This window comes from Dendrobates tinctorius, unplaced genomic scaffold (assembly GCF_039654945.1).
Source record: "Dendrobates tinctorius isolate UK_male_01 unplaced genomic scaffold, ASM3965494v1 ptg000165l, whole genome shotgun sequence".
Lineage (NCBI taxonomy): Eukaryota > Metazoa > Chordata > Amphibia > Anura > Dendrobatidae > Dendrobates > Dendrobates tinctorius.
Genome location: NW_027361832.1, coordinates 27,426,164 through 27,438,372, shown reverse-complemented (window position 1 = coordinate 27,438,372; position 12,209 = coordinate 27,426,164). Strand labels below are relative to the sequence as shown.

Sequence of the window (12,209 nt, the reverse complement as noted above, 5' to 3'; positions counted from 1 at the left end):
AAAGAATTTGTGTTTGCAATCATTTTCAGGAAGAAACTGAGTATTATCTGACAGAATTGCAGGGGTGTCAATACTTTTGGCCACAACTGTAGATGTGCCTGAATGCCTCGAAGAATGCATTCACTGACCTTCTCTCAGGGGAGGTAGGGGGAAGGGGAAAAGCCCAAGCCTGAGGGGAACCCCTTAACAAAGACATAATGACCCCAACCCTCTGACTCTCATCCCCAGAGGAGCGTGGTATTAGTGAGAAGAAGAGTTTGCAGCCCTCCTTAAAAACCTTAAATGTTTTTTTATCCCCAGAGAAAAAGTCAGGCAATTTAACAGGTGATTCAGGGGAAGTTAAGGAAACATCTGTGGTACCCTCACCCCGGGCCCTAGAAGGAAAAGAACCCTGCATGGCATCAGCAACCTCCCTCTGAACCTGTTGCTGAAACTGAGCCAGGGTTCGCTGCTCCACAGACAGGTTTTGCATTATTTGAGTGAGGCTATTCACTTGCTCAGAGAGAGCATGCAGCGGATCCATGATTCAAGAAAAAAAAGTGCAAACCTCGTAAATGTTTTGGTCAGCTATAATGTCAGGAACACCACACTGCACCTGCTCACTGAGCCAGTACGCGTGTCCTGAATACAAAACTGTGCACAAAGATACCTGTGGAATGGGGCAGCAGTGGTGACGATGCATGCTCCAGGCTCACAGGACCTGAAGCATGTGACTGCTGAGGGCGTGGTCTAAACTCCAGAGAGCTAGGAGATAAGGAAAACTCCTAGAAAGGTAACTACAGGACAATGTTACCAAGGGGCATAGACAGACAGAAACCAGATCAAGCCAGGGTCAAAGCACAAGATAGCACGACAGTACCAAAGGGTTAGGCAGAATGGATAGTAAAGACGTAGCAATAGATCCGATAACCAGAACGGACAATAGACAGTACAATAGGGACAAACTGTAACGGAGTAACGATAGCCAAGCCAGGAGGTCAGAACCGGAAAAGACAATAATACCAAAATGAGAGACAGAGTACAGAGTGAGGGGACAGACCGGGTCATACACGGGACGCAAACAAGCAATGCAGTGCACACGCACACCAGGGGCGTCAGACACACAATCAGAACAACAGTATAGCCTCCCAGATCCAGAAAGAGGCCACATACACTTAACCCTGTGAGTGCAGGGCAAGAACACTGTCCAAACCATAACACTAAGAGAAAGCAAAGATAAATGTGGCGCCCCCAGGAGTATGGTCACACAGTGGCATTGCCTTCCTCCAGGGATGGTGATGGCAGGTTTGGAGGCAATGAAGGGTCTCTCTGACAGTTAACCATGTCATGCAGCACAGTTCCCACTCCAGGCCAGCAGAGGGAGCTCTGAACCAGAATTGGGGGAGGGGTGCTCTCTGAGGGCCAGGAAGGGAAATTAGTTAGTTAGTGTGAGGAGGGCAAAGAGTGTAGACGTGTGGAGAGAAGCTAGAGGTTGAGCTGAGGATAGAGAGCTCCCTCCCTGTGATAGCGCATGATCTGGAGCCTGGTCTCCACAGTTGTATGGATAATGAAGGTCCTGCAACAGAAACCAGAGGAATAGGAAGCTGTAAATGCTCTATTCCCAACTAAGACTCGGAGGCACAACAGGGACGGGTGAGCCAAGAGAGATAGAGGGCTACAGCTGTCTGCCATATGAGATAGTTCTAAGAGAAGATAAGAAGGAGGAACTTCAGTGTAACCCTGTACTGCATGTACCTCAAGCCAGCGCTAGGAAGGAGAATACACAACCCATCTGATAGAGAGATCCCTGAGTTGCTTCCAGGCTAGCCTGCTCCTGTGCCATCTGTAACCAGGACCCTGGACTGCGTTTGTCAAGTAAAGGTAAAGAAACTGCACCCTGTTGTGTCCTTGCCTCCTTCCTGCAACATCCTCAAGACTGCTACATCTCTGTGCCAAAAACTACACCCTCTTCTAAACATTCCGCTACACTGCCCTGGGACCAACAGCCCTACCTGTGGAGGGTTATAACATTATTGCTGCACTACACCATCTGTCCCAGAGGATCTGTCTGCAGCGTCGGCTTAACACCTCCCTTGCCGAACACCACAGGTGGCGTCACGAATCACTTATAAACTTTACTCCCAACTCAACCCCTTTTACATGGGCGCCCAGGGCCACGGACCGGGTCACCGCTGCTGTGACAATCCCCTCTGAGAGACCGGCCCGGTACCGAGTACCCCACAGCCCTGGGAGGGCGACCCATAAACTATTTGTGATATCTCTCATCCAAAACAAGCACAGTCACATGAACACACATATGATAACATATCAGAAGGGTAAGCCAATACATGGATAAAGAAGGGGCGTTGAAGTATACAACAACTGCAGGTTTATATCTTTAGGTGCTGTGTTCTAGTCCATATTGTATGACCCCTCTGGTTTGGTTTGTCTTGTTCTCGTCTTGTTCTTCCTGTAATTCTCCATGTTGAGATGATGCAGATAATGGTTGTTCCTTGACCCAAATAAAAGAGTTCCCTCTACGACAAATTTCAGAAAGCTGAATAATTTTGCTGAAAGCTGAAATTTTCCAACACAAACATGTTCTGCCATCATTTGAGTAGTATAGATGCCATCTTTGCCTTCATTGATTTTTGAGCACTACTTAATGATGTCCTACTTCAACCTTGATCCTTTAGAAACGTAAGACAGAAAGTTTATTATATTTAAAGAATAGAGTAAGCCAAGCATTTTCAAATCACCAGCGATACAATATTCAATACTTCCCATCAGCAAATCAATAAGTAATATATAAATGATGATGATGTTTAATGGTGCAAGGAAGACCATGTATATAAATATATAATATGCTATGTATATATATTTACTTATTACAAATGTTAAAGCTCATTTGACTTTTTTCAAGCTATAGCAAAGTTCAACTCAATATCTAAGCTTAAAGGGGACTTGTCACCAGATCAAAAGTTATTAGATTTTGCTCTTCTTTAATTGCTGCTGCACCCCTGAGTAAGATGCTTTTTTTTTTTTTTTTTTAATTCAGAATTAATTCCAGAAATATGGGTCTTTCATTTAGAGCTCATTTTTATGGTCTTTACTAAGAGGGTGTGGCTCACATGGTAATTATGCAGAGCAGCCTAAAGACACGCCCCAGAGGATCCTGTGAGCACTCATCCCTTGGTAAACACCCTAAAAATTAACACTACATAAAAAGGCCCTTATCTCTGAACCATGTGAAGAATTTTTTTTAAAGAAATCAAAAGCAAAATACTGAGGAGAGCAGTGGGAATAAAATTAGAGTAAAATCTGGCCACCTTTACCCTGTAGACAGGTACTTTTTAATGGGGTTGCCCAGCCAGACAAAATTTTGTTAACATGTAATAATATACTTTTATAATGGTATCAGCAATAGTGTCCCAATTTCACAACCAGTCCTGCAGCACTTCCAGAATCGTTCTGACACAGAGATAGAGCTTCCCTTCATAACTAGAGTAATGCTCATAGGGGGCTGGCAGTCTCACTCTAGCAAGTCGATACCCCTTCTTTTTTATAAGGAGAGGAGACTGGCTTAGCTAGTGCACTTGTGGCACCCCTGCGGGTCCAGTCGTCACAGAGGTACTGCACCTCATCCAGAGGTGTGGTATCCCACCCTCAGGTAAGGAGGGAGCACTACCCAGGACTCCAACACTTGCACCCAACACACGCTAGTTCAGTCAGGGCATCTGGGTGTACCCTTCATGAGGATGGCCTCATGTCAGGCTGGCTAGGAAAGGGTGTTTGGGAGTTAGTGGGAAAAGGTAGAAAAGGGAGCTTAAGAAGTGGTGTGAGAGAGGGTATTCAATCAGTGACAGTTGATGGGCAGAATTAAGGCTGAGGTAAAAGGAAGATTATTCTAGAAAGAGTCGGTTGGTGATGGGACAGAGGAAGGGCAGGACTGACGAGGGGAGATTAAGGGTCGTAGAGACACATCCAGAAAGAAGGAAGCTCCTAGGAGAATAGAAGGGGTCCTTGGGGCACGGGTATTGCGGAAAGCCACCCGTGGGGCCCGCATCTAGATGTGGAAGGACCAGGCCACAGTGGGGGTGCCGGCCCCTAAATCTAGTGGAGAATTACAAACGAGGCTCAGATAGCAAGCCGGAGGCTGAGGTAACTTCAAGTGCCTCAGCCGCAACCACAATTATTCCCCAAAAAGGCAGCCAGATAGGAGCAAGGGGACTTTGAGAACGTCACCCGACAGGGTCCGCGGCTGCCGACTCGGGGATACTGCTTGAGAAGGTGCAGGGCAGGAGAGAAAGTATAGATCAGTGCAGAGAGATGGCCTAAAAGGTGAACATAAAGGGGAGTCCTGAAAAAGTGTTCCCAATCTAGCTGGGAGTTTGCTGGACCCCTTCCCCGGAGGACACAGTGCTAAGCGGGTCACCGTGTGCACAAGAATCGTGAGTAAAAGCTGTGAAACTGCACCCCGATGTGTCACCAGGTCAACTGATACCACCTTACCTGCCCTGGGACACAGCTCTACCCGTGGAGAGCTTCACCATCTCTGCTGCCCTAACACCATCCCAGTGGATCTGCATTGCAGCGTCGGCTTCCCTTGCTGAATACCACGGGTGGCATCACAATTCCATTTTCCCTACCATATCCTATCATCTTCCCCCATTATCATCCATCATCTTTCATTAAACATCCATCTTATAACTGGACGCCCAGGGCCACGGATCGGGTCACTGCCACCGTGACATCCCCTTTAAAGAACCTGACCGGTCCGGTACCGAGTAACCTAAGGCCCTGTGGGGCACTCAACACTGAGCCTGACAGCCTGCCTCCTTTTATGCACTCCACAAGTGATGAGCCAACAAAGAGAGGTGGCAGCTTTAATAAGAAAGTGGTTATCTATAAGGAAACCATGCCTTTAAAAAAATATTTCCATCTTGGACACAGCAAGCATGATAAGCAAATTCTGGATCTCTGGTTCCTTATTATGATATATTTGTGGTTTATAGCATTATAAAGTATTATTTTACAGGATGTAACTATCCATTCTGCACTGTTATGCTGCTCATATCATTCCATTTGCTCATATAACATGAGGTTCATTACTTTACTCATTTGCAAGATCATGATTTTTGTTCCATCTGATTGGATGAACAGTCATATTATTTGAACCACTGATACTTATATTCCCACTATAATCCTTAAAGTAGTGGATGTTTCATTTGTCAAATCCATACAAGCTAGGTGCTGGCACTTCTCTGCCATTATCTTTAATGTAAGGAGCTGCTATTTCGAACATCCACACTCTCAGGAATGATCTCACGACATGCCGTTGTGGAGGCTCCTGCTACGTGTGATCCATCACATGCCGGTGCTGTACGTGATGCACGATTCTTATAACTCGTCACTGACTCACACGTCGGCTGCAGACAAGAGGATGGGTTTACCCATAATGAGTAGATTCTAGTAACTGAGAAAATGACATAAGAAATTCTTTTCTGCCTGGAAGGTCGTTCCTGAAAGCTGATGGGAATTCTCTCCGGTCTCTCATCCATACATCATGTATGGATACAGAATTACAAGTGGCGAGCAGAGGTTCTCCTCTAGTAGTCTTGGATAGCAATTGAAAGGATGTGTATTAAAAGAAGTTCCCTACAGCAGAGCATGACATATCCCAGGGGCTGTAACCATTGTATTTTACAATTCCAGTAACATCCTTATGGTCAAAACACACCGTCAACTCATCTATCTCTCTATATAGATCCGCATTCAGTCATCCAGATGGCGGTATACACATCTGTAGACCTGTGCTCTGCCAAGGAAGCAAGTGAGATGACAAAGACTTAATTATGCTCTCTCATGGCTTCACTTGTCCTCTCACTTGTAATTTTGTGAGAGAAGAGACAGAGACCTACTGGTGGAGCCATCTCAAATGCATTCCTATGCCTTAACGTCCACCTAAAACGCCCCAGTAGGGCTCAGGCTGGGTTCATACTGCGTTAATGCAGTCCGTTTAACGGGTTGTATTACACCGATGTACCACGATGTAACGCAATCTGTTAACGCTGCCATTCACTCCCATTACCGAGCGCATTGCTAACGCGTGCCATAATCGGCCTGCACTAGCGATGTGCCGTCATTCTGTGACGGACCCTCGGATGCGGGCTGCAGCATCCGAGTGTCCTTCATCTGTGCTATGCGTTGAACAGACTGCATTAGCGCAGTATGAACCTGGCCTTAGGTAGTCAGATCTTGTGATATACATGTTATAAAGTGCCCTGTAGGTGAAATACCTGCACTACCTGTTACCTTCTGTACTACACAATGGCAAAAATATCCCAGACGTACATTTCTAAAATGGTCCAACTAGTAATAGCTTGTACATCGAGACAGTTTATCATCTGTATCAAAATGGAAGCCAACTCCCAATACTCATCTGGCATAGCCTGGTCATGCCCACAAACCATTGCTTTACCTACCGCACAGCGCAGTACAGTAGGGTAAGTGCAGAATATAATATTATTTCCCCTGAGGAAGCCACACTTTGTGGCAATACCTGTGGGGTTCATCCTCCTCCCTTTACCATGCAGTAACTGGGTTTCCCCTGCATGTTAACCAACAGGTTGTATACAACTTAGCCACTTTGTGACCTACCTATTCTGCAACAGCCTATTTCTACTCTAGGTTGCAGGCATGTTTTATGTATGTGAAGGCATACCAAGGACTAAAAATGGAAAAGTATAGCATGCTTAAAGAAGCAGTGAGATACGCTGCACAAATTGTAAAGCATTAGAGAAAAAATAGGAGTTTTATATCCCTTAAATTGATTATGCACATGTGTGAGAAAAATTCAATCATCAAAAAAAATGAAAGGTATCTTCTTTATGCAAAAATATCACAAATTTTATTCAAGAAGACACTAACAAATACACGACAATGGTGCATCACACATACGGTATAATAGAGAATGAATAGTAAAAGACCAGTGAACAATAATGAAACCATGGTGCAACAATGTAGGTACAGAAAAGTTAATGCTAAGGGCAGTGATGTCCAAAATATTACTAGATGTCCCAAATGCTCATTAAACAGTAAAAAGGCAGGGTAATAGGGAGAAAGAATCTCCCATAAATATAGGTTAATCCCAGATCGGCCAGTATACTAAAACATATAAGGTCAAAATAGCTACCATTTACTGCCGATCAACCTACCCAGGCCCCTTGGCGTGACTTGCAGGCACTTTTTGTACACATGGGTAAGATGCTCTGTCCTATTATACTCATCATGTTTTAACTGACCGCCTTATAACGGGGTCAGCTGTTAACCCAATAGCTGTTGTGTCCTGGGTAGGTTGTTTGATCACTGCCCTTAAGGCTATGTGCACACGTTGCGGATTCCGCTGCGGATTTTTCCGCGCGGAAACGCAGGTAAAACCGCAGGTAAAGTGACCTGCGGTTTTCCTAAAGTGACCTGCGGTTTTCCTGCGGTTTGGTCTGCGGTTTTGCCCTGCGGTTTCACACCTCTACTTTGTTAAAGGTGTGAAACCGCTGCGGAAACCGCACAAACAATTAACATGCTGCGGTTTTGTAAACCGCAGCAAAACCGCACGGAAAAAACCGCAGCATGAGCACAGCATTTTTGAAACCCCATAGGGTTTCATTGTACTGTACCATGTCAGCGGAACTGCTGCATTTCTGCAGGGCCAAAACCACAGCGGAAACGCAGCAGAATCCGCAACGTGTGCACATAAATTAATAGCATGCTAATGACAAATTGTCATCCCATCAAACATAGTGAAGCAATATACAGGGAAGACAAATAGGGATAATACGACCTATCGCATACTGAGACGAAGAAAAACATGAGCGAAGCTCCAAAAAAACGATAGAAGGTCCACACATAATATCATAAAATATGAATTTATTAATATACTTCATTACATAACAACAAGTAAATAATAAGGACAGATAGGGATACAGGGCCGTGTAGTGTCACAACCATACCAAATGGGCACAGCAGCAAAGGGGCTGGAAAATGGAAAGCCGAGCAAGGGTGATAAGCTAATGGTATCTCAGTATATACAAATCACCAAGGCCCTCAATTAAATATAATTGGCAAATATGGCACACATTCCCATAATAGTGCAAATGTACCATGAATGGCACCACAACTATAATAAAAATCCAATTTCAATATACCTGGGGGCAACTCCCAGCGGCTTCCAGAGTCCAAGCACCCACCCCGACGCGCGTTTCGGATGGTTAATCCTTCATCAGGGGGTATAGTTAATGGAATACACATGCCAGTTTAAATATCGGAGAAACCGGAAGTAGCGGCGCCGTCTGACCGGAAGTGACGCGTCCGCGTTCGCAACAGCCGCGGTCACGAGCGGCGTTGGCGTCAAGTCGCAGGGGAGCACCATGGCAACCACTGAGGCTGTAAGACGCCGAAAGCCGCGCGGGAGCAGTGGAGCCGAACGCGCACGCGCCACATCAGCGGCGCAGCCTGTGAAATTCATAGGGAGATGCTGAGAAATGGTAACGCTGTGAAGGATAAAGGCTGTAGGTCGATAATAATAGCAAAAGGGAATTACATAAGTATATATATGAAAGTATATGGTGTCAAAATACAATACACAATATAATGTCCAATGAACAGTGACATCAAGAAAAAACCACTTCACATACATTTCAATGAACTGAATAGTAAATGTATAATATATACAATTATACATAATTCAAAATTGCATATTTAAAATTAAACAAAATTGGATCAAAAACAATGTAAATCCAATATTGATGAAAAGGAAAAAGGAAAGGGAGGGGGAGGGGAAAGGGGAAGGGGGGGGAAGGGGGGGGAGAGGGGAAGGGGAAGAGGAAGGAGGAAACACAAGGAAACACACAATCAGCATCTCAACCGGGTGGTAGGATCATCAGGCAACCGACATGGAGTAAATAACATCAAAATGTGCAAAACTAGAAAAAAGGGATAAGAAAAAAGAAATTAGTAAAACATTAAAAACATATAATAAAAACACACCACTGGTAATGGAAGCGGCACAAATATGCAGCAAACCAGGCAGTCACAGAAAGGGAGCAAAGCTGAGACTCTCATTCAGCCCATTGGGATGGACAGTATTGAGCCTCCAAATCCAATGTGTCTCCATTTGGGCCAGGCGTCGTGAGACTCTACCTCCACGTATGCCCACCTCCAAAGTATCAATACCCTTAATCCTCAAACCACTAGCATCACAATGATGATGCAATTTAAAGTGACGGGGTAGAGTCTTCAGGGTAGAGGCGTCCTCGTGCTCCACAGCAGCCTGAATACCTAGTACATGCTCCCTGATACGAACCTTAAGCTGTCTGGTGGTCAAACCTATATATATCAGGGAGCATGGACAGGTAGCAAAATAAATCACGTTCTTAGTAGTGCAAGTTATAAATTTACGTATATCAAATTCACGTGATCCAGAAGAATCAGTAAATACAGAACTACGTTCAACGTTAACACAGGCTACACAGTGGCCACAAGGAACGCAACCCCGTCTAGGAGTTAAATGGCTAAAAAAATGAGGCGGAGGAGTAGGGGCATAGTGGCTATGTACCAGCCGATCACGAAGATTTCTGGCACGACGATAGGCAATAAGTGGACGATCAGGCAGAATTTTAGATAACACAGGGTCAGCCATTAAAATAGGCCAAGATCTCGAGAGGGCCTTATGTAGTCCATCAAACTGACTATAAAAGTTAGTTACAAACCTAATTGGTTGCAAAGCATTGTCCTGTTCAAAATGTCTATACAAAAGTGAATTTCTGGAGTTGTATTTGGCCTTATGGTAAGCTTTTTTGATTAACCGATGACTATAGCCACGTTCGCTCAAACGTTTTTTAAGTTCCAGTGACTGCAACTCGAAGTCATCATCTGTAGAGCATATGCGCCTCAGACGGAGGAACTGGCCAGTTGCTACTGCTCGTATCATATGGGCAGGATGCGATGAATCCGCATGAAGTAACATGTTAGTCGAGGTAGGTTTTCTATAAATGTCCGTCTGGACCCTTCCCGAAGAATCTCGTCTCAAATTGACGTCCAAAAATTCAATATGATCCGGATCCGATTTAACAGTGAGATATATATTCAGGTCATTGCTATTAAGCTTCAAAATAAATTGTGCAAGGGAAGCCGGTGTATCCTGCCAGATCAAGAGCACATCATCGATGTAGCGCGTCCACAGGAGGACACGCTCCATCGACATCTCATGATCTGACAGGAAGAGGTCCCTCTCCCACAGCCCCAGGAACAGATTAGCATAGGCCGGTGCATAGGCCGCGCCCATGGCTGTCCCCTGGAGCTGCAGGAAGAAGGACCCCTTAAAAGTGAAAAAATTATGAGTCAATGTAAATTCAAGCAACTCGAGTATGAGAGCCCTCATACCCCTGCTGAATTTAGACATTTCCAGAAAATAACTGGTAGCATGTAATCCATCCCTATGTCTTATATTAGTGTACAGTGACTCTACATCAGCCGTGACAAATAGAGTCCCCGCATCAAGTGATAGACCGTCCATCCTACGAAGTAACTGATTAGTATCCTTCAAATATGAAGGGAGGTCCTCAACCAATGGCTGTAACATTGAGTCAATCCATCGATTAACACACTCAAGATAGTTACCCCCACCGGATACAATGGGGCGACCGGGAGGGTTGGTGGAATCCTTGTGAAGTTTAGGAAGTAAATAAAATGTTGGTATCGTTGGCTCAACAACAATTAATGCAGCTGCCAACTCTTTAGTGATGATGTTGTTATCCCTAGCCCTAATAATAATCTCCCTGAGTTGGACCTCAAAGGCGGACAAGGGGTTAAAAGTAATTTTTTTATATAGCAGATAGAGTTGTTTAACTGCCTATAGGCCTCTTTTTCATACATAGTCGTTGGCCATACTACTATATTTCCCCCCTTGTCCGCCGGTTTAATGACCACATCAGGGAGACTTTGTAGATGTTTAAGGCATTGACGTTCATCACTAGTCAAATTGTCATGCATGATATTCTTATTGAGCCGTAACACCTCCTGGGAAACTACCTTAACAAATAAATCAATGTTACTACAAGTAGAAAGTGGAGGAAATTTTCTAGACCGTGGCCGAATGGATAAAGGTATCTTACCTCCCTCCACCAAATTATGTTCGCAGGATAGATCCTCAAGAATCCTTAGAGCTACTTGCTCCTCATCTGTAGGGAACAATTGGTAAGAATTGTCATCAAAATAAAAACGCTTAAATAGCAATGACCGCGCAAAAAGATGCAAGTCTTTAATCACTGTGAAAGTATCCAGACCAGTGGCAGGAGAGAAGGAGAGACCTCGTGACAATAAAGACATATCAGTAGTGGATAATTCGTGGCTGCTTAAATTGATTACCTTATTGTCATCAATAGTAGCAGCATCAACAGAACTTTTATTATGTCGTTTGTACGGATGGTATCCATAGTTTCTCTTTTTCTTATTGCCTGCCCTAGTATTCATGGACGATATCGAAGCCTCAGATTGTGTACTTAATGAAGAAACCGAGGTAACTGATGTAGCTCGATGTAATGAGTTGATACCCCTCTCAGACTTCTTGCGCCATTGATATACTTTTTTGAGAAGGAAATCCTTATTATCTCTACTAATTTTGGAGGATTGTGATTCCTGAATCCTTCTGACAGTCTCATCAAGAACTTTTTCCAATCGTAGTTCAAATTTATTTAATGTATCAGGAGGGCAACCAGTCTTTAACTCAGCCTGTGCTGCATCAATGGTTTTATCCAACTCCCCTATCGACTTCGAGTTCAGGTCAATCAATAGCTGCATGAGAGTCAATGAACAATTAGTACAAGCTTCTTCCCAGTTAGTCCTGAAATCTTCGTCATCAATTGGAAAAGCAGGAATCACACGAATCCTAAGCCCTCTAGGTATAATTTTTCGGGTCACATATTTTTCTAAAAAGGCCCGGTTCCACCAAATTTTAGTGCGTTTAGTCAATAAGGCCTGAATTGACTCACACAAAGCCTCCCATCTATGACTACCTGGCTGCTGCACAACAGCCCCACCATCCCCAAACACTTGATCAACCTGTCCAAGCCAGGATTGATCCCTGGCTCTGAAATCCATGTTGTCACGAGCGACACCTGTGCATAACACAGAAAAAACATAAATTAATAGCATGCTAATGACAAATTGTCATC

General features: G+C 44.3%; 1 long non-coding RNA gene across 1 annotated transcript; it reads right to left on the bottom strand.

Moving 5' to 3' along the window:
• Positions 1–8,867: 8,867 nt before the first annotated feature.
• LOC141053074 (uncharacterized) lies at positions 8,868–11,918 on the bottom strand. Its single transcript, XR_012220959.1, has 3 exons — positions 11,404–11,918; positions 11,151–11,216; positions 8,868–8,960 (listed from the first exon to the last, which is right to left on the bottom strand). It is a non-coding gene; the product is annotated as an uncharacterized lncRNA (long non-coding RNA).
• Between the last annotated feature and the right edge of the window lie 291 nt (positions 11,919–12,209).